Source organism: Macaca thibetana, chromosome 5 (assembly GCF_024542745.1).
Source record: "Macaca thibetana thibetana isolate TM-01 chromosome 5, ASM2454274v1, whole genome shotgun sequence".
Lineage (NCBI taxonomy): Eukaryota > Metazoa > Chordata > Mammalia > Primates > Cercopithecidae > Macaca > Macaca thibetana.
In genome coordinates, this window is record NC_065582.1 from 10,004,031 (window position 1) to 10,027,803 (window position 23,773).

The following is a 23,773-nucleotide window of genomic DNA, read 5'->3' on the forward strand; positions in this document are numbered from 1 at the left end:
TCATTCAGTTGATGTTTGTCTATGAGTAATGTGTTCCTTTCTAGTAGCTTTTAATGTATTTTATTTATTTTTTTGCTTTTAGTCTTCAGAAGTTTCATTGTGCTTCGTCTTGGTGTGGATTTCTTTGGGATTATCCTATTTGTGGCACAGTCAGTTTCTGGAATCTGTAGGTTTATATCTTTCATAAAATTTGAGAGGTTTCAGCCATTATTTATTCAAACACTTTTTAGTTCCACTCTCTCTCCCGTCCTTCTGGAGCCTTTACGATATAAACGTTAGCTGTATACTTATTGTCTCACAAGACTGTGTTTATGATTCTTTCAGTCTCTTTTTTCTCTGATGGTTTGTATGGATTCTCTTCTCTCATTTCAATTGTGATTTTCCTCCTACCTGCTATGACAAGTGATTTTCAGTTGTATCTTGTACATTTTATATTATGGGACTCTGGATCCAATGCAAGCTTCTTTTTTAGTAGGTAGTTCCCTTGTCGAAGTGTAGTGCGAGGACCAGTTAGATACATATGTTGAGTGTCACATCTGCAAATAGGGAGCTTTGTTTAAGAAAGATGGGTTGGTAGTGCAGCTCCCCGATGGCATTTATATTAAGGACCTGTATTGAAAAAGACCCAGGGAACTCAGCACCGTGTCTTCCTTTCTCAAATCGCAAAAGTCCTAGGCAGCCCTTCCTCCTTCCACACTTCAGTACTTTTCTATTCTTTGCTTTTATCTTGTTCCGGGATTGTTAGTTGTAAGAGGGAGAATCTGGGAGGAATGTGGCTGCTCCATTCTAGTGGGATCCTTTTGAATTTTACGAGGCAAATATCAGAGTATGTGTATATCTTGCAATACGACTTTTTAAAATTAAAGCTTATTTATGAAAAAAACATATATTTACATCTTAAAATCACAGTAACACATTTTAAAGAAAGTTATCTAGAGATAAATCTGAATTACATTTCAGAAACAGTTACTAGAATGTCAAAATCACATGTAAACATTTTGCAAAGCACACTGATGGTTTACAAGGAAATTTGAATCAGATCTTGTTGGCACTTTGAGAGAGATTGTAGTAGATGGGCTATGTAGACGCAAAAATAAACACTTTTCTGAAATGTTATGGCAATGAGATAGGAGCTTTCCTTTAAAGCAAAAGACCTGTTTTGTCTTATAGTATTATACAAAGAGAATGTGAATGTTAAAATTGGAAGTGCAAGCGAAGTTTTCTTTTGAAATTTTTCATCCTAAAACTATATCCACATCACTGAAGCTTTTCCGTTCAAAAGTTTTACAGCAGCACCAGAATGACAGAAGATCTGTATTGGGTTCTGAGTTGGATAGTTACTACCTCTTCACCTGACTTGTCTACACTGTCAACTTGAATAACCAGTGAAAAATAATGAAATAATGGCGATCAACCCTCTTCTGCTCTTGGCATCTCAGCTTTTCCAAAGCCTTAAATCTCCATCTCAACTGGTAAGTTACAGTTTATTACAGGAAATTGCTATTTTATTATAAATTTTCATATGCAGTTTTTCTAGCCAATTTATTTACTGCTATGTGTTATTGGCCTTTCCATATCATAAACAGAATGTTTATGGTGCGACATGTAAACTGTACATTTTACTGCAAACAAAACAAATTTAACAACCACATTAATTGTTGATGATCAGGAAGCAAGGTTTTAAGCATTTTTACATTCAAACATGATCGTTTATAAGTAAGCGTTTTGTTGCATTTAGTGAAAATTTAGAAAACCGGTTGTGTGTTTTGATTGAGGTATATAATACATTGTATTTTTCCCTGTCTAATTACGGATAATAGGTCATTATTCCCTATCATTCTGGTAAATATCCACTCAGGTTTTTGGATTTTAGAATCAGATTATTTACATGAAGTGGGAGATGCTTGCCTTCTAAAATAATATCTTGCAACAAAGCAGTTGATAAAATCATTACAAACAAACTTTTAACTACAGAGCTAAGCTGATAAGTAGATAAGGTTTCAGAATATAATGGGAACTTTTATCCCTAGTTTTAGGGTAAAGTTGAAGCTACGAGGGCCCTTGAAGGGTGTTGTATTTTGTTTGCTTTTGCAGTGCCCTTGGTTTGTAGTCTTAGGGTTAAGGGATGCAGTGAACAGGAGGAAAGAGTTTGACTCAGCGTGGCAGAGAATGAATGCTTGTTGCCTGCCCAATGTGCTTTCCCCATTAATCTTAATTACTGAACCTCAATTTTATTTTGGTGGCAGTGTGCCCAGCTACAGACTAAATATCCAGCCATTTTCCCAGAGGGAAGTAATGATAAGCACATAAATTCCGGCCAGTGTGACGCAAGTGGTAGGTATTGGGTGACTATGATAATTCATCTCTTTATAGGAGTCAGCTGTTAGGAGCATAGTTTTCCCTTGCTTTCTCTTCTTTCTGTCAGGAATAGGGAGCATGAGGTTGTGTCCATCACTTGCAATTAGTAGCCTTCATCATTAATGCTTTGTCTTAAAGCTGGGAGTGTAAATGTAGAAGAAAACTGGGTTCATTACAACTGTGGAATCATCATGTCTGTCCTGCACTAACTACTTTCAGATTACTTTTTCTGGGAGAAAATTAACCTATTTGTGTTATTTGTGTCTATGTATATGTATGTGTGTAACCTACCACTATTTGCTTTTTGTTGTTGTTGTTGTTGTTATTTATCACTGAATTTATTCTTCATTGGTATAAATCTGAGATTCCTGCATAAACCCAAGGCTCTCAGACTTAGGTAAAGGGAGGCCTAGAATCAAATAATCCTCTTTTTGACATAAGAGAATGAATGCCTGAAAATTTATCATTTTCATACTAAGGTCTAGCATTCATGAACTGGGAACCCATGAGTACTTGAAAGCACAAGTCTTCTTTCCCCTGAATACCTATCATCATGCTAGTGATTCTGTGAACCCCAGGCCAGGCCAGTAACGTACAGGGGTCCTTTCTACAAACTGATTCACAAATGGAAAAATAAATAAAAATGGCAATTAAGATGAAAAATAGGAACAGTTCAGAGGAAAATGGTCTGCTATGCATCCAGTTGCAGATCCACATGAAATTAGAAAAACTGAGAAGAGGTCCTTTTGAAAATGTAGCAACAAGTATTTTCAGGAACCAATGGCGTTACGACTCTTTGGATTTAGGAAGTCCACATACTGGAATTCACTCCTAAACAAATCAAAGTAAAATTATTGAACAATTAAGGACATTAGAAACACACAAACAGATTACCTTACAGAAGAAAGACAATTACCCTGAGATATTGTCCAAAAAAAAACAATTTTGGAATTAAGGAGACAGTGCAAAAATACCTTAGTATTGCTGAAGGAAAATATTTGTTAAGTTAGAAGTGTGTATACAGTTAAAGTATAAATCCAAGAGGTTGAAATAAAGGCAATTCAGACAAACAGATACTTACCAAAACAACTTCCAGTAGATGAACTTCAAGAAAGAAAAATATCGGTAAATGGATAGCAAGAAAGAACAAGTAGGAAAGTCACTAACAAACAAGGATAATTTCAACAAATATTGATTTTATTGAACAAATCCCTTCATATGCAATTTTTGCAATAAAACATGGAGGAAGTTAAATATTAAACAATAATGTGGCTGGGCGTGGTGGCTCACGCCTGTAATCTCAGCACTTTGGGACTCTGAGGCGGGTGGATCTCTTAAGCCCAGGAGTTTGAGACCAGCCTGGCCAACATGGTGAAACCCCATCTGTACCAAAAATACAAAAAATTAGCTGGGTGTGGTTGCCAGGCACCTGTAATCCAGCTACTAGGGAGGCTGAGGCACGAGAATAGCTTGAACCCAGGAGGCAGAGATTGCTGTGAGCTGAAATTGCACCGCTGCACACCAGTCTGGGCAACAGAGTGATGTTCCATCACAAACAAACAAACAGAAACCCAAAACCAATAATAGCATGTAAAATTAGGGTAGATAGTTATTAAAGTTAATATATCCAAAATTTCTTTAATTTTGACCTATTTGGGTAGATATATTGATTAGCATTATGATTTATTTAGTGAAATATGAATGAAACTTCATTTGCAAGCATAAGGTAGACAGTGTTTAATTCAAACAGTTACTAGTAAAAGTTCAATTTAATTTAAATTATAAGGAAGGAGAAGCATGTAAGCATAGAAAAGCGCCACTAATATTAAACAAAATAAGGTAATTCAAGTATATCCAGGTGCGTTAGTAATCACAAAACACATAAATAAAATTAAACTGCTTTTTAAAATGGAAAGATGGTCAAATTGGTCAAGAAAACAAAAGCAAACTATGTTTTCAATAGATACATTTGAAACATAACAAGAATAAAGTTAAAAAATGATGAGGAAAGTATCTGACAAAGTAATTAATGCTTTAATAACAGGTATCATGGACAAAACAAGTCAAACCCTAATGGTAAATATTCCCATTCATGTGGAAAAATTTAAAATTCACAAATTTTGTGCATTTAGTACAATAAACATATAAATAGAAGATTACATATGATATAAATTTAACCTTTGGAAAATTGAGGTTAATGAAGAAATCAAAAGATTTTGACAAATATTCTAAACTTAACAACATTAAATATACTATGTCAAAACACCTAGAAGTGTATGTATATACATATGTGTGTAAATCTAACAAAATTTTTGGAGCCAAGGGTGGTGACTTACACCTGTAATCCCAGCTACTGGGGAGGCTGAGGTGCTGGGATCACCTGAGGCCAGGAGATTTAGACCAGCCTAGACAACATAGCCAGATTTTGTCTCTAAACAAATAAAAATAAAAATAAATTAGCTGAGCATGGTTCCACACCCCTCTACTCCCAGCTGCTTGGGATGTTGAGGTGGGATAATCACTTGAGCCCATGAGTTCATGGCGGCAGTGAACTATGATTGTGCAAATGTACTCCACCCACAGGGTGATAGAGCGAGATCTTATCTCAAAGAAATAAGAAATTGTGGAAGACTTTTATAGAGAACCTAGAAAAATTCAACTGAAAAATATTAAATAAGTCAAAAATTAATGAAGATCTATATTATGTTCACAACAGGAAGACACAACAGTTTATGCTAGTGATCATTTTCAAATTGATGCATAGATTTATTTCCAGTCAAAATTCCAACATTTTTCTAAACATATAAAATATGTTACTAAAAGTTTTAAAATACTTCTTAAGTGCTAAGAAAAATAATTTATGATTAAAAAACTAATTATGTTTTACCTCAAAGTAAGATTAAAAAAAAAAAAAAACTTAGAAGGGAAAATGATGAACTTACATAGTGGAGGAAGAACTTAAGCAGAATATATTCCAAATAATAGCTAACAGTATCCAGTATGTAATATACCACAGGTACTCAAAAATTGATTGCTAATGATTACCTGAAAATTTCAGGATAATTTTAGTTTCAGTTATTCTAAAATAGTTTTACTTAGTCATTAAATTTTTCAGTGGAAAGGGAAGAAAGGAGTGTTTCGTATGTCTTGAGATAAAGAAGATTATTCTTTCCATTTTTCTTCCAAATGAACAAGCATGTAAATTTAAACAAAAACTTTATTTTCTAATATAGTTTATAAATGTTGAATCTTCTAATAAAGTGTGCAAACCATAATAAGCAGCTATGTTTTTCTAAGTATTTAGCACCTAATATTGAGAGATAAGCAATGAGATAAAGTTTGTTTAACATATATTCTTTTAATGTAACCTACACGAACTCAATCTCACTAGCAGGTGGGTACCTAGGAGGTCATAATAATAGTAATACTCAGATTTTCCTAAGATATTGTCCCATTGGCAGAGTGTAACTCTTCAGTCACCTAACAATGCCTGCCTTAGTTGTTTTTGATAGTTTCTAAGAAAAACCTGTCCTACTGGAGTCAATTACCATTTCTTCTGCTTCAGTATCTAAATTGACAATGGCCTCTCCCCTGTATCCTTTGTGCCAGTAATGTCTAGGGGAGTATTCACTCCATGGTTACCATAAAGCCTCAAAATGACGAACGGACCTATTAGTTTACAGCAAGAGAGAACTATGCTACGTCCCATAAGACATTGAGAAGAATGATCACTGTTTTACAGTAGATGCAAATTGGAAGGCTAAGGCCAGTAGTCCCATTGTTGTTTGGACCACAGTGGAGCCAAGAAGGTGAAGAGAAGTGAGTGGGTATTAATATCTGTGTCCTTGAGTCTTACAAAGTTCTTTGTAAAAAGAGCACCCAGAGATAAAATTCATTGATTTTATTTTAGAAACAGGGACCAGATCACCACGTGTCCCCTCTTCTTAAAATGTGAACTTATTTTTGGCCTAGTAATTGAGAACGTTGAAAAATTATTATTAATCTAGCTAAGCTAATTATACTATATTCATATGGCTAAACCATGGATTTTTAATGATTACTATAAGTAAGATTACTATAAATTCCTTCTTAAGAATGAGGTGCCTAAGGCTCAAAAATTAAGGAGGCAGAATGCTCAGGATTCTGCAAGTACATGGGTGTCACCTGGGTGAGAATGTCTCCTTAAATTTAGAGCCCTTGTGCCAGGTTTGCTTCATGCTCGTCCTGACACTAAGTGTCATAATGGGCATATATATTCAACAAAGAGCTTCTTGTAAACCAGGCTGAGACAGCAACTAATAAAAATAAAAGGATATTTGCAATCATTATTTTAAGTGAACTACACATCGACACTCTTCTAAGGCAAAGAAGGAAATAAAATAGAGTCATTTTCCAAATAACTTCATTTATATAAATGATAAACCTGGAAAATGGAGGTTCCAAGCCTCTTACTCTCATCTAATACAATTTATTTCTAGACATATATATCTGGTTTGTATTTTTATTTCTTGTGAAATTTAAAGTCAGGAAATTTTTAAATTAGGCAAAGGGAATCTAGTCATTATAAGTGAGAGACACAGGCTTGTGCCAGTGGTTGGATGTTCACATGCTTTCAAGGGACAAGCAGTCCTATAAATCAGCCCTGCAGGCTAAGGAGGGATTATAGAGAACTGCAGAAGTCATGCCTAGCCTAACGACACTCAACTTCAAAGTTTAAATACTGTGCTGGAAAACAAGAGTTCTAGTGATCTCGTATTTTGCTTTCCATGACTACTCTTTTAAAACCTGCCTATAAGATATATTATTAAATGTTTGTATATTTTCTTTATTCAACCTCTCCTCCTCCACCGACACACATCAACCACAGAACAGCAATAAAAGCAAAAACAATAAAAACAGCTTTGCACCAGAGAACCTGAAATGATCCTAGTTTGTGGTTTTTCTCCTGAAAGATGGGAGATAGGAAGGTGTTATTGACAATTTAATGTGATTTTTTTTCAGCAATACCCAGGCAGTCACCCAGAAGGGCCTTGAAGAAATGAGAAAAATCTGTAGTTACGTGGGTGTGAGGACAGGTACAGTCCAGAGGCAGGCCCTAATGGGGTGCCACCAGAGTGTCATTAAGCACTAGAACAGCAAGAGGATAAGGCCAGTGGCTAACTGAAAGGAATTGTTTGGAAAAACAGAGAGAGAGAACAAGGAAGAAACATTTAGATGGTTCCCTAAATAGTCTTTAATTTATTCTTTTTTGTAGAACTGGTTCAATGCATGCAGTCACGAATTTATGTTCTCGTTTCTGCGGTAACTATGTTTTCGTCAGAATAATTTGTCTGAAATAATACTAGCATGTGGCAACACCTAACATAATTTTTGTAACTAATTAATTCCATTACTTACCGGGGCACAATCGGCCTTGATGTAGTGATAACATTGTCTACAGGAAGGACATGGATATTGTAGATATTTTTGTTTTTAAATGAATTGGTGATTAAAACATAAAAATAACCACGCACTTTTTTTGGTGCAAAACAAAACCTTTAATTGCTTTGTGTCAAGATCCATCACAAGAAACAAGATGGCAATGGGCACCAATAAAATGATCATTTCTGCCATGGGTCCTTTTACTCAGTGGTGGAAATGTGTTTCAGGGAGGATGCATTGAAAAGGCTTAATGCAATCATTGGAACATTTTGTAAGGGTTACTCAGAAATCAAACCACAATATCTTTCATCCCACCACCACTACCCTACATGCAGCATTTGGTAGCTTTAAATTCCTAATCTTGAAACATCGTCAAAGATTGGATCCCATCAACTTCCTTCAGTAGTTCTACTGAGCGTTAATGCTCAGGCTGTGACTACATGTAGCTAAATTCAATTGAAAACTCATATTTATTCAGGAAATAAACCATGTACATAGCCATGAATGCCAGTATCTCATTTAAAAATGTTCACTCTTAAAAATAAAGTACTTGTGTTTTGATATCAAAACTGTTATGAGAATGACTAGGATTGTTCCTGTATGAGAACAAATACTGACTATCCTGTCACTTACTATGACTCAACAGTTCCATTGAAAACTTCATTCCTCATTGGTTCCCTGGAGGCCAGAATTTCCAATAGCCTTTATAACATTTACTAAGAAGTGAGAGATCATTGTTCTCTTGTCGGTGGCTCACGCCTGTAATCCCAGCACTTTGGGAGGCCGAGGCGGGCGGATCACAAGGTCAGGAGATCGAGACCACGGTGAAACCCCGTCTCTACTAAAAATACAAAAAATTAGCCAGGCGCGGTTGTGGGCGCCTGTAGTCCCAGCTACTCAGGAGGCTGAGGCAGGAGAATGGCGTGAACCTGGGAGGCGGAGCTTGCAGTGAGCCGAGATCGCGCCACTGCACTCCAGCCTGGGCGACAGAGCCAGACTCCGTCTCAAAAAAAAAAATAAATAAATAAATAAAGTAGAATTTCAGCACATTCTGCATCATGCAATAGAACTTCATTTGAACCATTCAATGTAAATATCATGTGTTATTTTTTCTCTAAGTATTTTCTGATTCCAGTTTTTTCCCAAATTTCAGTAATTATCATTTTTTTCAAAAGTATTCTTTCCAAATTTGTAATTTATAAGGAATTCAGATTAATTTATTGCATGTTAGTGCTGAAACTGAGGCACTCGTGTGTGTGTGTATGTTTATCAGAGATGTGACTGCTTACTTTAAGTGCTTAAATTTATTTGACCTCAGTATGCCCAGTTGGTAAAAGAACTGGAATGAAAGATGAGAGATATTCGTGGATTTTTAATTTCATTTCTTAGAGTTGATAAATATGTGACTTTGTTTTTGTTTTGTTGAATTGCTTGTTTAAGTTTTTGGTTTCACTAGCAGAATTGGAGTTACTTTCTTACACATTTTTATATTTACAGGAAATTACAATTAAACTACCTTAATTATTTTAATTTATTAATTAAGCTGAAATTCACTGCAAATTTTTTCCTTTTGGTTTGGATTTTTTAAATCATATGAATGTTTTAATTATTTATCTGGTCAATTTTAATTTCCCTTGTGTTTTCTTCCACAACTTTGAAGTTTAGAATGTCATGTTTTTGCATATGTTAGATAAACACTAATGTGTTTCATCTATTTTTATATTAATTAATAATTTGAAATTTATTTTGGAATATGGCATCATGTAAAGGTATAAATATATTTCTTCATAAATTGCTCATTCATAATTTCATCATTACTTACTGAATTATTCACCTTTTTCTTTAATTTCAAAAACTTTCTACTATGCTTTAAGTGAATCACCCATAAAGGATGCGTTGGAAACTGAATCCTCAATACAACAGTATATTGGGAGGTGGGACCTAAAGAGAGGTGACTTGGTTTATGAGAGCTCTGCCCTCCTGAATGGATTCATGCTGTTATCCAGGGAGTGTTTCTATTATCGCGGGAGTGGGTTTGTTGGAGCAAGTTTGCCCTCACCTCTACACACGCATGTGTGCTATTTTCCTCTCTGGTTTTCTGCCATGAGATGACATAGCAAGAAGGCCCTCACAAGATGCCAGCCTCTTGACCTTGGACTTCCTATTCTCCAGAATCATAAGAAAGAAATTTATGTTTATAAGTTACTCCGTCGGTGTAGTCCCAGATACTTGGGAGGCTGAGGCAGGAGAATGGCGTGAATCTGGGAGGCGGAGCTTGCAGTGAGCCGAGATCGCGCCACTGCACTCCAACCTGGGCGACAGAGTGAGGCTCCCTCTCAAAAAAAAAAAAAAAAAAAAAAAAAGTTACTCAGTCTGTGATTCTGTTATAGCAGTTCAAAATGGACTAAGATACTTCTCTTATAAATATTAAATATATGTAACAAGGTTACATACAGCTTTCCCTGTGTTTTTGCCATGATTAGATGCCTGTTAGCTTTATCTTCCTGGCAATACACTGTACCTAGTTCCCTGTTCGTCAGTGGTGCTGGTGATCACCCCGTTTGTTGTTTCAGTCACTCACCCACCTTTAATAAAATAGGATAGTTTCAAGAAGAAAATAATTTTTAAATTGAAAAATCTATTACTATTATGTGCTGAGTGATCTAATAAATGTGATTACAGCAGATAGCCAGAAAGACAAAATTCATTCTCTTGTCACTTATCTAGTGCAGAGCATTGAGCTAGTATCAAGTTGATGAGCAGGAAGAAGGAGAAAGGCCAATTGGTTTGGGAGATTATTACAGGGGCATATTTCTGAGAAGAAAATAATCAGAAAAAAGCTACCCGAGGAAACATATTTATATGGGAATTTAAGTATGAGAAGGTGTTGGCAAATTGAATGAGGGTGTGTAGTGAAAATTAAACAACAAAAATGCATGATGTAAGAAAAAGCATATTAAAAATTTTTATATAATAGCCCTCATTGAAAAAAATATAGTGCTGTCAAGTTACTGGAATGTGTGAGGAAAATATATGATATCCCTCAGTGGAAAATAATAAATAGCTATGAACTTACCAGAATGTGTGAGGAATTCCTCACAGATAGAAAACAAATGTGATCAGAACAGCAGAGAACAAGCAAAAAAGGAAACCAATCATAGGTCTAAAAATGCACAGAACACTGCTATGGAGGTGGGAGTAGTTGCATCAGCAATTGGAGGGAGACTGAGGACAATTGTCAGGATTACAGACTCAAGAGTAGCTGGGCAGATTGGCCTCACTCTCTATGCTGGACAGCTGGTGGAAACACTGTTTGTTACTAGGCACAAGCAATGTCTGGAAATAGAAACAGAACAATGTTTTAAATAGCTACTGACTTCCAGGATCCACAGCATCCACAGCATCTGTGGACAGGTGAACAGCAATCCTCCAATAAAATAATGAGCGGCAAATTAAGGATCAAGAGGAAATTGAGGACACCTGGCACCATAAAATAATTCACCATACTCAACACAAGACAACATTAGTAAAAACAAAGTTATTACAGGAAAAAAAAAGGAAAACATTTGAAACTAAAATATAATGAATTACCAATTTCCTCAGAGGAAATTGGATGCATGATGGTGGAATGAAAGAGGGTAAAGATAATGGAAAATAAAAATACTTTGAAAGAAAAAGAAATTTAAAATTGGATTATTAGATTGAAGTAGAGGAAGAGGGAAATCAGAAGGCAGAAAAAGAAGCCAAATGATTCCCCCAGAATTAAAAGCAAAAGGAGAATGGAAAGTATGACAAAAAAATATTCAGAAGCAATGAGGATAGAAAAAAAATTCAAAAGCCTTTTAAATAGGCATTGCAGAAATCAGAGAGCCATGAAAGAAAGCAAATAATCAAATAAAATGCAGAAATAATTATCAGAGCTTAAAACAAGAAAAATATCTTTTGAAGAAAGATGAATAAAAACAAGCTCATATCTAGTGTTACCTCAATGAAATTTCAAAAGGCCAAGGACAAATAGAAAAGTCTGAAAGGAAGACATGATAGGACAAAAATTATTACTTGTTTTTTTCTTTGTTTGTTTTTACCTTTCATTTCCACCTCATCACTAAGGATTTTGACTTTGACTACTGTGGTAGGCAGAATAATGACCCTCCAAAGATGTCTGCCTCCTAATCCCCAATACTGTGAATCAGTTTCTTTATAAGGCAAACGATACTTGTAGTCATTAAATGTAGAATCTTGAGGTAGGAAGACTATGCTCAATAATCAAGGTGAGCCCAATATAATCACAAGGATCCTCATAAGGGAAAGAGAGAGTCAGAGAAGGGCATATGATAACAGAAGCAGAGGTTGGATATATGGTTGCTGGTTTTTAATATGGAAGATGGTCGTGAACGAAGGAAGGTGACCAGCCTCCCGAAGCTGGATAAAACAAGGAACCAATACTTTCCTGGAGCCTCCAAAGGATTGCAGCCCCGCTAATTTATTTGTTTTAGCCAAGATAGACTTCTGTCCTCCAGCACTGTAAAACAATAAATGTGTGTTGTTTAAGCCACTAGGTATAGGGAAACTTTTTATGGCAATGATAGGATACTAACACAAAATCTCAATTTCTACCTCTCCTCTGTTCTCACAGAGCTTGCTTTCTGCCTTTGAGGATTATCTGTTGGGCTTCCATGATAAATAGTCAAGAAAAGTGGAGGAAGAGAAAGAAAAAGCTTGTGGGATGCCCCAGGCATGGAATTTGGGGAAAAGTGGTGACAGCGTGTGTGAAAACTTGCAAAAACAAGACGCAAGAAAAATGGGGCAGAGTGAAAAAAGATGTAAGAACATCAGGGTTTTTTGGAGGCGATTTATCTTGTTTGGTATTCTCTCAGCTTCCAGTATCTGTGAACTTACATGTTTCACCAATAGTGAGATGTTTTCAGCTATTATTTTTTAAAAATTTTCCCCTAACCCCACACTCTTTCCCCTCCCTTTCTGAAATTTCGACGTCATGGATGTGAGATACTTTATTAATGTTGCACAGTCTCTGAAGATGTGTGTTGTCTGCTTTCAGTTGGGTAATGTCTATTGATCTGTCTTCAAATTCACTGATACTTTGCTCTGTTATTTCCATTCTTCTATTGTACTGAATTTTTTTCCTTATTGTGCTTTTCTGTTATATAATTTCCATACTTCTTACATAGTTTGTTTTTTTACTGATGCTTCCGGTTGTTTTATCGATTTCAAGAGTGTTTGTGTTTGCTTGTTGTGGCACCTGTATCTGCCTTAGAACCTTTTGTCAGATAATTCCAACATGTGTGTCTGAGTGTGTATCTGAGGTTTCCTTCCTCCTTGCCATTACTAACATTTGATATTGGTTTTAATTTTTGAAATTAAAATTAGTGTGAAGATGTATCTCCCTGCACTAGCATTTACTCCCTGTTTAAAACTGAGGCATTAGCATACTTCCATAGGTTTACTAACCATTTAAACCTGTTGGTTTTCCTTGTTAGTTATTTCTTGTTTTTCACATATCCAGTCATTTTTAATTATATCCTGATCATTTTTAATATAAAGTTATAAAACTCAAAGTCTTATTTGAGCCCTGGATTATATATATAACATATTTATGATATATATCATATATCTGATATATATATAAATATGTGTGTGTATATATGTGTATATATATGTATATATGTGTGTGTGTATATATATGTTGGCATCTATGTTTTAACTGGAAGTTGACTCAGTTAAGTAGACCACATATTCCAATCCCCATTCTGTGGTTCCAATGCCATGTCAATATTCAAAGACTTGCAGGTCTGTTTGAATCTATCCCATGAATGTAATAATTTGTTAGTTCAATTCTCAACATCTTTGATATGATGAATAGGATCAGAGTCACTGACGTGCAGTTGTGAGCAAATGTATGAATTCATAAACATCATTAGGCATGACTCACTATTGCTAGTTCCTTCCTTTCCACTATCTCCATGGCACATTCTAGTTCTTCAGTGTCTTGCCATAGGCCAGGAAACTGGGGGTTTAATTAGCTTACTCTGCTACACATGCTACATCTACACCTGTGCCTGGAGTCAAGTAAGGAAGAAGAGAAAGAAATAACATAAAATGGTGTGCCTCATCCTCTTGGGGCTCTGAATGGAAAGGCAGATTCCCATCTATCTCTCCCTATTTTAGCTCCAAAGGCTGTTGTTGCCACTGCCACCTCCTTGCCACTGCTACCTCCTTGAACACAGAATTTCTTGGGGTGTGGAAGGGCTTGGGGGGTGATTATACACTCTCTCCAAGCATTAACAGTATCTTGTCTGGCTCCTCAAGCCAGAACTGGAGGATTTTCCTGGAGCAGTTTTGCACTAGTATGATCACTGATGTGTGATCACTTAAGGGTGTTTGGTACTTCATTTTAGCCCAGGGACCAGAGGAAATAAAAATGGTAAACTCACCATGGTTTGAGGGATACTTTGAATTCCTGTCATCTCCTCAATCCTCCTGATTCATCCTCTGATGGTTGTTTCATGCATTCTGTCCAGCGTTTATAGCTATATTCTATAAGGTTACAGCTTACATTCTATCCAGGGTTTATAGATGTAGTGGAAGGGGAAAGCTATGTTGTGCTTACTTCATCTGGAAGAACTCCAATTGTCATGTTTATTGCCCTGTGTAGCTGTGTTGAAACTCAATATCCGTTGGGACTGAAATAGGCAAGTCACACCTTCAATAGAATTGTTACCTGTAGGGGCAAGACTGTTCCGTGCTTTTTACCCAAAGATGTGTCTTCGACTAAATTAGCTCTGTAGAGGTAAGCTAAAAATCCCAGTTTTACCAATACTGCTAGGCAATTGGAACAATAGTGCAATGATCAGGCCCTAATTTAATCTTCAAGCATAACAATATGGGAGTGATACCAGAAATCTAAAGATAGCAAGGAAGTCATGGTTGTGAATTATCTCTCTTTTCTATTGTGGGCATGCTGTCAGATAACACAGCCTAGGGAGCAGTATGTGTTTATTAAATTGAAAATGACTGTCAAAAGTAGGTTTCAGGAATAGAATTTTATCAGTTTCTTAAGAAGTTTGATTCCTTTTTGGATGATTATATAAGGATAATTAAAGAAAAATCATACAATTTCAAAGGCTCTGCCAGTCTAAGAATGCATGCTTTGGAGATACGGTCATAACTGAAGGATTTATATTGCTCAGGCTTTGGAAATGCTGGGCTAGACTATATCCTACAATATCCTTATAGATTCTTTGTTAATTTTTAAAATTTTAATTAATTTATTTATTTATTTCAAACAGAGACTAGGTCTCACTGTGTTGCCTAGGCTAGTCTCAAACTCCTGGTTTCAAGTGATCCTCCACCCTCAACCTCCCAGTGCTAGGATTACAGGCATGAGTCACTGTACATGGCTAAGACCTTTGTAGATTCTGTAAGCAAATATAGCACAGGATCCCCAGAGATAGACTCACCTGTAATTCCAACATCCCATGAGAATGGATGAATTGGAGATTGAGAATTGCCTAGGAGTCAGAAATATAAGGGAGGGGTGTGTGTGTGAATCTATAAAAGAAATTGGAATGGTAGTTTCTCTTTTTTTTATTTTAAGTTGGGGTACAAATGCAGGTACGTTACATAGGTAAATTTGTGTCATGGGGGTTTGTTGTACAGATTATTTCATCACCCAGGTATTAAGCCAGTATCCATTAGTTATTTTTCCTGATCCTCTCACTCCTTTCACCCTTCAGCCTCTGAAAGGCTTCAGTGAGTGTTGTTACGCACTAGATGTTCATGTGTTCTCATCATTTAACTCCCACTTATAAGTAAGAACATGCGGCATTTGGTTTTCTGTTCCTGTGTTAGCTTGCTAAGGATAATGGCCTCCAGCTCCATCCAAAAAATGTGATCTCATTCTTTTTTACAGCTGCATAGTATTCCATGGTATATATGGACCGTATTTTCCAGTCCATCATTGATGGACATTTAGATTGACTCCATATCTTTCTTATTATGAATAGGACTGCAACGAACATACCATGTGCATGTGTATTTATAGTAGAATGATTTATATTCCTTTGGATATATACCCAGTAATAGGATTGCTGGTCGAATGACTCAGCTGTTGTGGAACAGATAATGTGGCAATTCCTCAAAGACCTAAAGAGGAATTGCCACACTGTCTCTCACTGCCTTGAGGTGTTTGGTGGAATTGCCACACTGTCTTCCACAATGGATGAACTAATATATACTAACCCAACAATAGTGTATAAGTGTTCCTTTTTCTCCACAATCTCACCAGCATCTGTTATTTTGTGATATTTTAATAATAGCCCTTCTGTCTGGTGTGATATGATATCTCATTATGGTTTTGATTTGCATTTCTCTAATGATCAGTGATATTGAACTTTTATTCATATGCTTATTTTTCACATGTATGTCTTCTTTCAAAAAGCATCTGCTCATGTCCTTAGCCCACTTGTCTAATGAGGTCTTTGGTTTTTTCTTGTAAATTTGTTTACGTTCTTTATAGATGCTGGATATTAGACCTTTGTGAGATGCATGGTTTGCAAAAGTGTTCTCCCCTTCTGTGGGTTACCTATTTACTCTGTTGATAGTTTCTTTAGCTATGCAGAAGCTCTTTAGTTTAATTAGACTCAATTTGTCAATTTTTGCTTTTCTTGCAATTGCTTTGACATCTTTGTCATGAAATTTTTGTGCATGCCTATGTCCTGAATGGAATTGTTTAGGTTGTCTTCCAGAGTTTGTATAATTTTGGGTTTTAAATTTAAGTCTTTAACCCATCTTTAGTTAATTTTTGTGTATGGTATAAGGAAGGGGTTCAATTTTAATCTTCTGCATATGGTTAGCCAGTTATTCCAGCACCATCTATTGAGCAGAGAATCCTTTCCCATTGTTTGTTTTGGTCAAGTTTGTCGAAGATCAGATAGTTGTAGGTGTGTGGTCTTATTTCTGTATTTTCTACTCTGTTTTATTGGTCTTTGTGTCTGTTTTTGTTCCAGTACTATATTGTTTTGGTTACTGTAGCCCTGCAGTATAGTTTAAAGTCAGGTAGTTTTGTTCTTTTTGCTTAAGGTTGCCTTGGCTTTTTGGGCTCCTTTTTGGTTCCATATGAGTTTTAAAATAGCATTTTCTAGTTCTGAGAATATCAGTGGTAGTTTAATAGGAATAGCATTTAATCTATAAATTGCTTTGGGTGGTATGACCATTTTAACAATATTGAAACTTCCTATCCATGAGCATGGAATGTTTTTTTTTTCATTTGTCTGTGTCATCTCTGATTTCTTTGAGCAGTGTTTTGTAATTCTTGTAGATATCTTTCAACTCCCTAGTTAGTTGTATTCATAGGTATTTTATTCTTGTGTGACTGGGAAAGGCAAAAACTGGCAAGGGGACTGGGAAAGAAAAACTTGAAATTTTGGTCTTTTATAATTGACTCTTTTCAATAAAAATGTATTTTTCATTGTAAAATAAAACATAAAGAGAAAACAATTTGAAAATAGATATTTGATTGAAAATACTGGTATATTACTAGGATTTGTTGATGGGTATTCTTTTTCATGTTATTCCATGCATTTATTGTCACAAAAATATTTATTCTGGAATTATTTTTGGTATAATGTTTGTTTTCTTGTTATCCCTAAAATAAAATAAAATTGCATCCTATATAAATTACTTCGAAAACTATTTTTATCACTTAGCTCTGTCTCAATGGTATACCTTCATATTGATAGACATAGATACAATTGATTCAGGGGGTAATTCTAACATTTGTTTAATTATTTTATACTTAATGAAGGTTAGAATTATTCCCTGTTTCTAAGGAGATTTTTTATTAGTATTAATCTTTGACTTGTCACATGAAAACTATAAACATTTTTTAAAGAACCGTGCTCAAAATACTTCAAAATGTTAAAATATTTGAATAACTGCATTTAAATATCTTTGATATATTGCCTGCATTATAATTACTTTCTCATTTTTCTTATATTTTCAGATCTTTACTTAAAATAATATCAACCGTATTATTGTTCTCTATTAGTTTAAGTATATTCTGAAAATAGAGTATTTGTAATGGATTATGGAACAAGAAAAGCACAGCTTTTTGAAATGGGTTTTCTCACAAAGTATCAACTTAGTAATAGCTGCTTTTGCAATTTAAATTCTTTGTTTTCACATATTTTGATGAGAAACATATAAATATGCATAATTTTGAAGATACTAGGAACCCATGGTATTGTAATCAGATAAAACTACCTAGGTTTCAAGTTAACATATCTGGGCCTAATTGTTGCTACCAACTTTGCAATGTCCTACAATAAGCTAGGCCTCATCCAAAGTAATATTGAACCACTGATCATCAAACTGAATATTTATCCCCACTTTAGTTAATTTATTCAGCTATCTTGAGAATTTCCGCTCTAAAAAGTTGTTTTATACTATATACGTTATATCTTTACAACTTAACAATATATAATAATAAAAAGTTTACTCAAAAATTACTTAAAACACTGATCCTTTTGTTTCTGAAATTTAAAAAAGTTAACTCACAGGATTATTATCAAGATAAGATATTATTAAAGAACTGTTATAAAGTGATATATCTTAAGATGCTTGATTCTAAGATAAATGAAACTTTTTTCTAAATTTGAAATTGATAAGCCATAGCGTATATGTTTTTTAACTGAATAGTTTCCATTACTGCAAAATGGAAAAAATTGGAAATTGTGTGTATGATCAAATACACAACAGACTTATGTGAAGAAACAAAAAGTTATTTCAAGTATCCATATACAATGCAATAATTAATATGTTACAGATTTTAAGCTTTATAATAATTTTAAAAGAATTTAAAATTTGGAACTTTCATTGCATTTGGCAAATGCAACAAAATATTCAAATAAATTTAATAGTAAATATGTAAACAAATTTATACTGAACCACTAGCCAACTTACATAATTGAATACACTTATTTTTGGAATAACCTTCAAATTGTCTTTGAAAATAAAGTTTAACGATTATCCCATAAATCTTTATTTTTTTCTGCTTATTTTGCAATAGAATTTAAAATCTTCTCTGAAATTTCAGTTTATCATCATTCTGTATCTTATATAAAACAAGTTACAACTTCTTTATTGTGACCATAAGTAAGTGAAAATAAAAGAAATTGAAATGCATCTAAAAAGAAATACAGATTATAATGTAACAATGTACATTGCTAATGTTGTATCTCAATTTAATTTAAGGATCATGCATTTATATAAATAGACAACTAGAGATGATAATAAGGTATTATTTCCATAGAAATCTATTCATAGCAATACACAATGCAAAATAGAAGATGACTCTAATGGTGGCATGCTATGTAATTCTCTTTTTGTTGAAACCATTCAAATGAGGATGGCCCTGAAAAGGAACTTTTGAAGATATTGGTTAATGAACATGTTAGTTAGTGAACCCAGTTCACTCAAAGACTGCATAATCTGTAACTGTCTTGGTGAAAAGAGAATAAGGTCAGTCTTTGCAATTATGATTCTTATTCTCCCATTCCCTATTGTGATGTGACTAAATCTCTATTATACTTTACTTAAAAATATCTTTAGATAATTACAACAACAACATACTCAAATATTTAATATTTTGCATCAGTGTGTTACTGGTTCCCAAGACCACTCCCAGCTATGTTGATTCGCTAGGAAGACTCACAGGAATTAGCATACAGTTGTACCCTCAGCTATGATTTGTAAGCTTTATTGACATATAATTGATAGACATTTGATGAGTTTACACATATGCATACATTGTATTGTACTATCACCACAATCAAGGTACCAAATATATTTATCACCTCCCCCAATTTTCTTGTGTTCTTTTGTGTTTTTGTGTGTCTGTTAAGAACACTTATGATAAGACCTGTCCTCTGAATATATATAAAAGTGCACAATACTGTGTGTTAACCATAAGTCCCATGTTGCACAACAGGTGTCTGGAGCTCATGCAGTTCACTGTTGTTGGGAATAGAGTTTCCTCAAAAAATTAAAAATGGAACTACCATGTGACTCAGCAATTCCACTTCTAAGTATACATTCAAAAGATTTAAAATTAGAATTTCAAAGAGATATCTGCACTCCCATTTTCTTTGCAGCATTATTCACAATAGATAAAATATAGGAACAACCTAAAATCCCATTGATTCATAAATGAATAAAGAAAATCTGATACATACATACAATGGAATTTTGCTCAGTATCAGCAAAGAAGGGAATCTTACCATTTGCCACAACATGGTCAAACCTTGAAGACATTATATTAAATGAAATTAGCCAGCCATAGCTATGATGTATTACAGCAAAAAGAATAAAACAATATCAACAAAAGAAAATGGAACATGGGGTAAAGTTTGGAGGAAACGAAATGCAAGGTGCCATGAGTCATTTCCTAGTACATAGACATGACTAATTTTTCCAGCAATGAGTTGTGACAACTTGTGTGAAATGTCATCTACCAGGGAAGCGCACTAGAAATTCAGTGTGGGATGAACCCTGGATGAAACGGGTTTGTGGGAATACCTCTCTCTATCATATATTAAGTTTCTATTTTCCAAGTAGGGAAGCAGGTGTTCAGTATAAATTATGTTGTATGCACAAACTGTTTAGGCACATTGAGACACTTTATTCTTATTTAAAATGCACAGAACTTTGACACATGTGGAAACACTCTTGAAATCCATGTTTCTAAATGCCAACCAAGAGGCAGCAATGCAAGCAAGGCTTTCTAAGGATAATATTTTCAGGGTTGCTATGTTAACTCTTTCTGTGTAATATGATATAGTAATTAAATTTACTGGGAATTATGTTGGGAATATAATAAGTCAAAATTTGCAACTTTAAATATTGTCTTACCATTTTTAAAATAATAGGATAATCTTAACAAATACTAGGCAAAACCAGAATATAAATGAAATTATGTTTGGGAATCAATAGAGATAAATAAGGTAATATCAGGAATACAGGGTCACGTTAGAAAAAAAGGCTTTTACGTTTTAGTATAATAATTATATTATGTCACTTTACCTATTTTAAATGTATTTTAAATATAACATATGAAAAAGTCTTTGCACGGTTTGAGAAATGCTAATATAAACCGTGACATTAAATACTCTATGCATTCTATTTTTACAAAAATTATTTGATAGAAGTACAAATGTGAGAAAAAAGTATGACATTTCTCACATGTGTCAGTTTTGGTATTTATTAAAATCCGTTTATAATTTAAAAATGAATTGAGCAACTAAGGGAGGATAACTGGAAGTTATTATCCATCTGGATACAGCTCACATACTTACCAGCAGGTCATTTTTGGCCTAAATCTACTTTCTGTTGACTCTGCCACTTCTCAGTGAAGGTGTTTGTTCATTGTTTCTTTGGTCTTATTTGATTATGAGTTGTATGTGGTTGATAGTGTTATTTGCAGACTCTGAAGACAAGTAGAAGGATGCTTTTCTGTGGACAGTAATTAAATTTGATGTGCCCGGAGCCTAAATAACTTCAGATTTGGACCCCAACTATCCCATGCCAACTCTTCATCTCTTCATTTTGTATGTGAGTGCCAGGTTCAAGATCTCCCTTACTAATGTGGGGAAAAGCCCCATGGCCCCAGAGCAATACTGATTTTATTTCTATCCACATAACTGACTTCTGTTTGCTTTCAGTGCTCACCACTTAGGTTCAAGCTCATGCTTTTAATCTCTCTCTCTCTCTTTTGATTTGTAGTGTTTTTCGATTATATCCTGCAGTCTAGAAATGAAGCATAATTTGTGTTTTATGCAGATTTTAGGTAGCAGGAAAGCCCCCAGAGAATTTAACCCACTCTGTTGATGGAAACAGTACTCCAGAGCACTTTGATGCTTAATATTCAGTGAATGGTGGCTAATACTGTATCATGGAATTATAATACAGAGAAAATTATTATGGAGAAATAACATCCATTTATCACCTTCTCATTCCATAAACATTAACAGTGTGTACTGAGAGACAAGCACGTTACTCAGTACTGAGGCTTCAGAGGGGAATAAGTAATAGTCCCTACTCTTAAGGACCAATGCATAGTGAAGATACACACCAACTTGTAAGTGAATAAATTATAGTACAATGTTATATATACAAAATTAGGTGAAAACAGGATACATGAGTCCAAAACGATGTTATGTTTTCATCAAATTCTCATATGCCTATTCCATGAGCGTCCTGAAAACTCTCCTCCCCAACTTCTTGCAATTGTCCAAGGCCATTTGAATATTAATCTGTCCAGTTAAATGTGGGCCAGATAGAAGCAGACCACTCCAAGGTTAAAGCTGTAAAATCTGCTGTGCCATCCTCCAGTTTCTCTCTTCCTCTGCAGGGGCAATACAGAAGTCTCCTATGGGATCACAAGCTCAAAATCGCTTGGATGTCATAACGTGGAGCAGTGTCTTGGGCCATAACCATGATTTACTGTGGAGTTTCTGAAAGTAGGCAAACCATTGAGAAGTTCCATTAGTTTATTAAATATAGCATAACATGGACTATACTACCAATAAAATATGGAGGGAGCACAGAAAATGGAATTGACTTTGTTTGGTAGAGGCCAGGAAGGATTTCTGGAAGAGCATTGTTCACAGGTAGACATAGAGAAGACCAGGTGCAGACATTAAGGTGTGAAGATAATTAGAACATTGGGGAAATGATAAACGATCATAGAGACAATTATTGTAGATGCTAGGAAAGAAAAGAATAATAAGAAGAAATTGATCCTAGTAAAGAATATTCTATAACAATGTCTAAGAATTTGGGGCTGCATGTAATAGAAACGGATTCTAGTTAACTTAAGTTTTCAAAAAATCAACAGGATAAGTGCTTAGGTAGAAAGCAAGATCTAGAGTACCAAGCTTGGAGAACTGATGTAACCAAAAGATTCTGGTGCAGGAACCACTTCCAAGGTTGTCCAGCATAGATAGTCTGACACCTCTCCCCCTACTTAGCAGCTTCCATGAACGCTCCTATTCTTGACTCTAGATTTTGAGGCTCCTGCCACTAGAGTAATGCTTTGAGATAAATTGCACATCCTTTTTAAATTTACTAAATATTTGCCCAATGCTCCAATCCTTTTCTAAAAGCATCGTCTGAGCTTAAGTAATATGCCCCTATTTGCTGCCAGGGTATAGGGAGTTTCCCAGAGGAGAAGGCAGAATTTGGACATAGGGTAGACAAAACATCACCACCACCATCACCAACAGAAACCAACCATCCACTAATAAGCTGTGCAAGATTTGATCCTGTCTTGTGTCATTTCTCTCCTTTCTCTCTGTATGGCAAATACTGCAACATTCTTTTATTTCTTCAAACAAGGCCGACTCAAATCTATACACATTTCACGTTCTGTTCCCTTTTCATGAAATTCGTTCCCCCCTATCTTTTAATTTACCTTTTTAATGACTGAGTTATCACCTTGATAGGTCGATCTTTCTTATAAATCCTGTATAATTTCACCTACACTCTCTAGACCATCTATATCATATGATTGATTTATCAATGTATGGCCCTTGTTAATATTTGAAGTGATATTATTCATTTTGTTTGGTTGCAGGATCCTTATTTTTGCCCTAGAAAACCCTGAGAAGGCAGATGTTTCTTTTTGAGGATAAGTATCCCAAAACCTTGAGCACCATGTGGCCCATATTCTGTGCTCTGTATATACCCATTGGATTAAAGATTGGGAAGTAGCAACTCTACTTAACATGAAAAACTTCCTAATTATTTAATAGAAATAATTTTCCATGTAAGTCTAAAAAGCAGAGCCAAAATTGTAGTTTGAGGAATGTTTATGGTAATATGAAAAACTAACATGAAATCATAAAAAGTAATGACTATTATTTTTTCTCCCCTGGAAAAATCATTGCTGATCCTCAAGCAGATATACCTCCCTTTATGA

General features: G+C 34.9%; 1 long non-coding RNA gene across 1 annotated transcript in view; it reads left to right on the forward strand.

Moving 5' to 3' along the window:
* Positions 1-1,290: 1,290 nt before the first annotated feature.
* Positions 1,291-23,773, forward strand: part of LOC126954351 (uncharacterized) — a 49,178-nt gene continuing 26,695 nt past the window's right edge. Inside the window, exon 1 of the long non-coding RNA XR_007725599.1 lies at positions 1,291-1,472. This is a non-coding gene — a long non-coding RNA (uncharacterized LOC126954351). The remainder of the gene's footprint in view (positions 1,473-23,773) is intronic.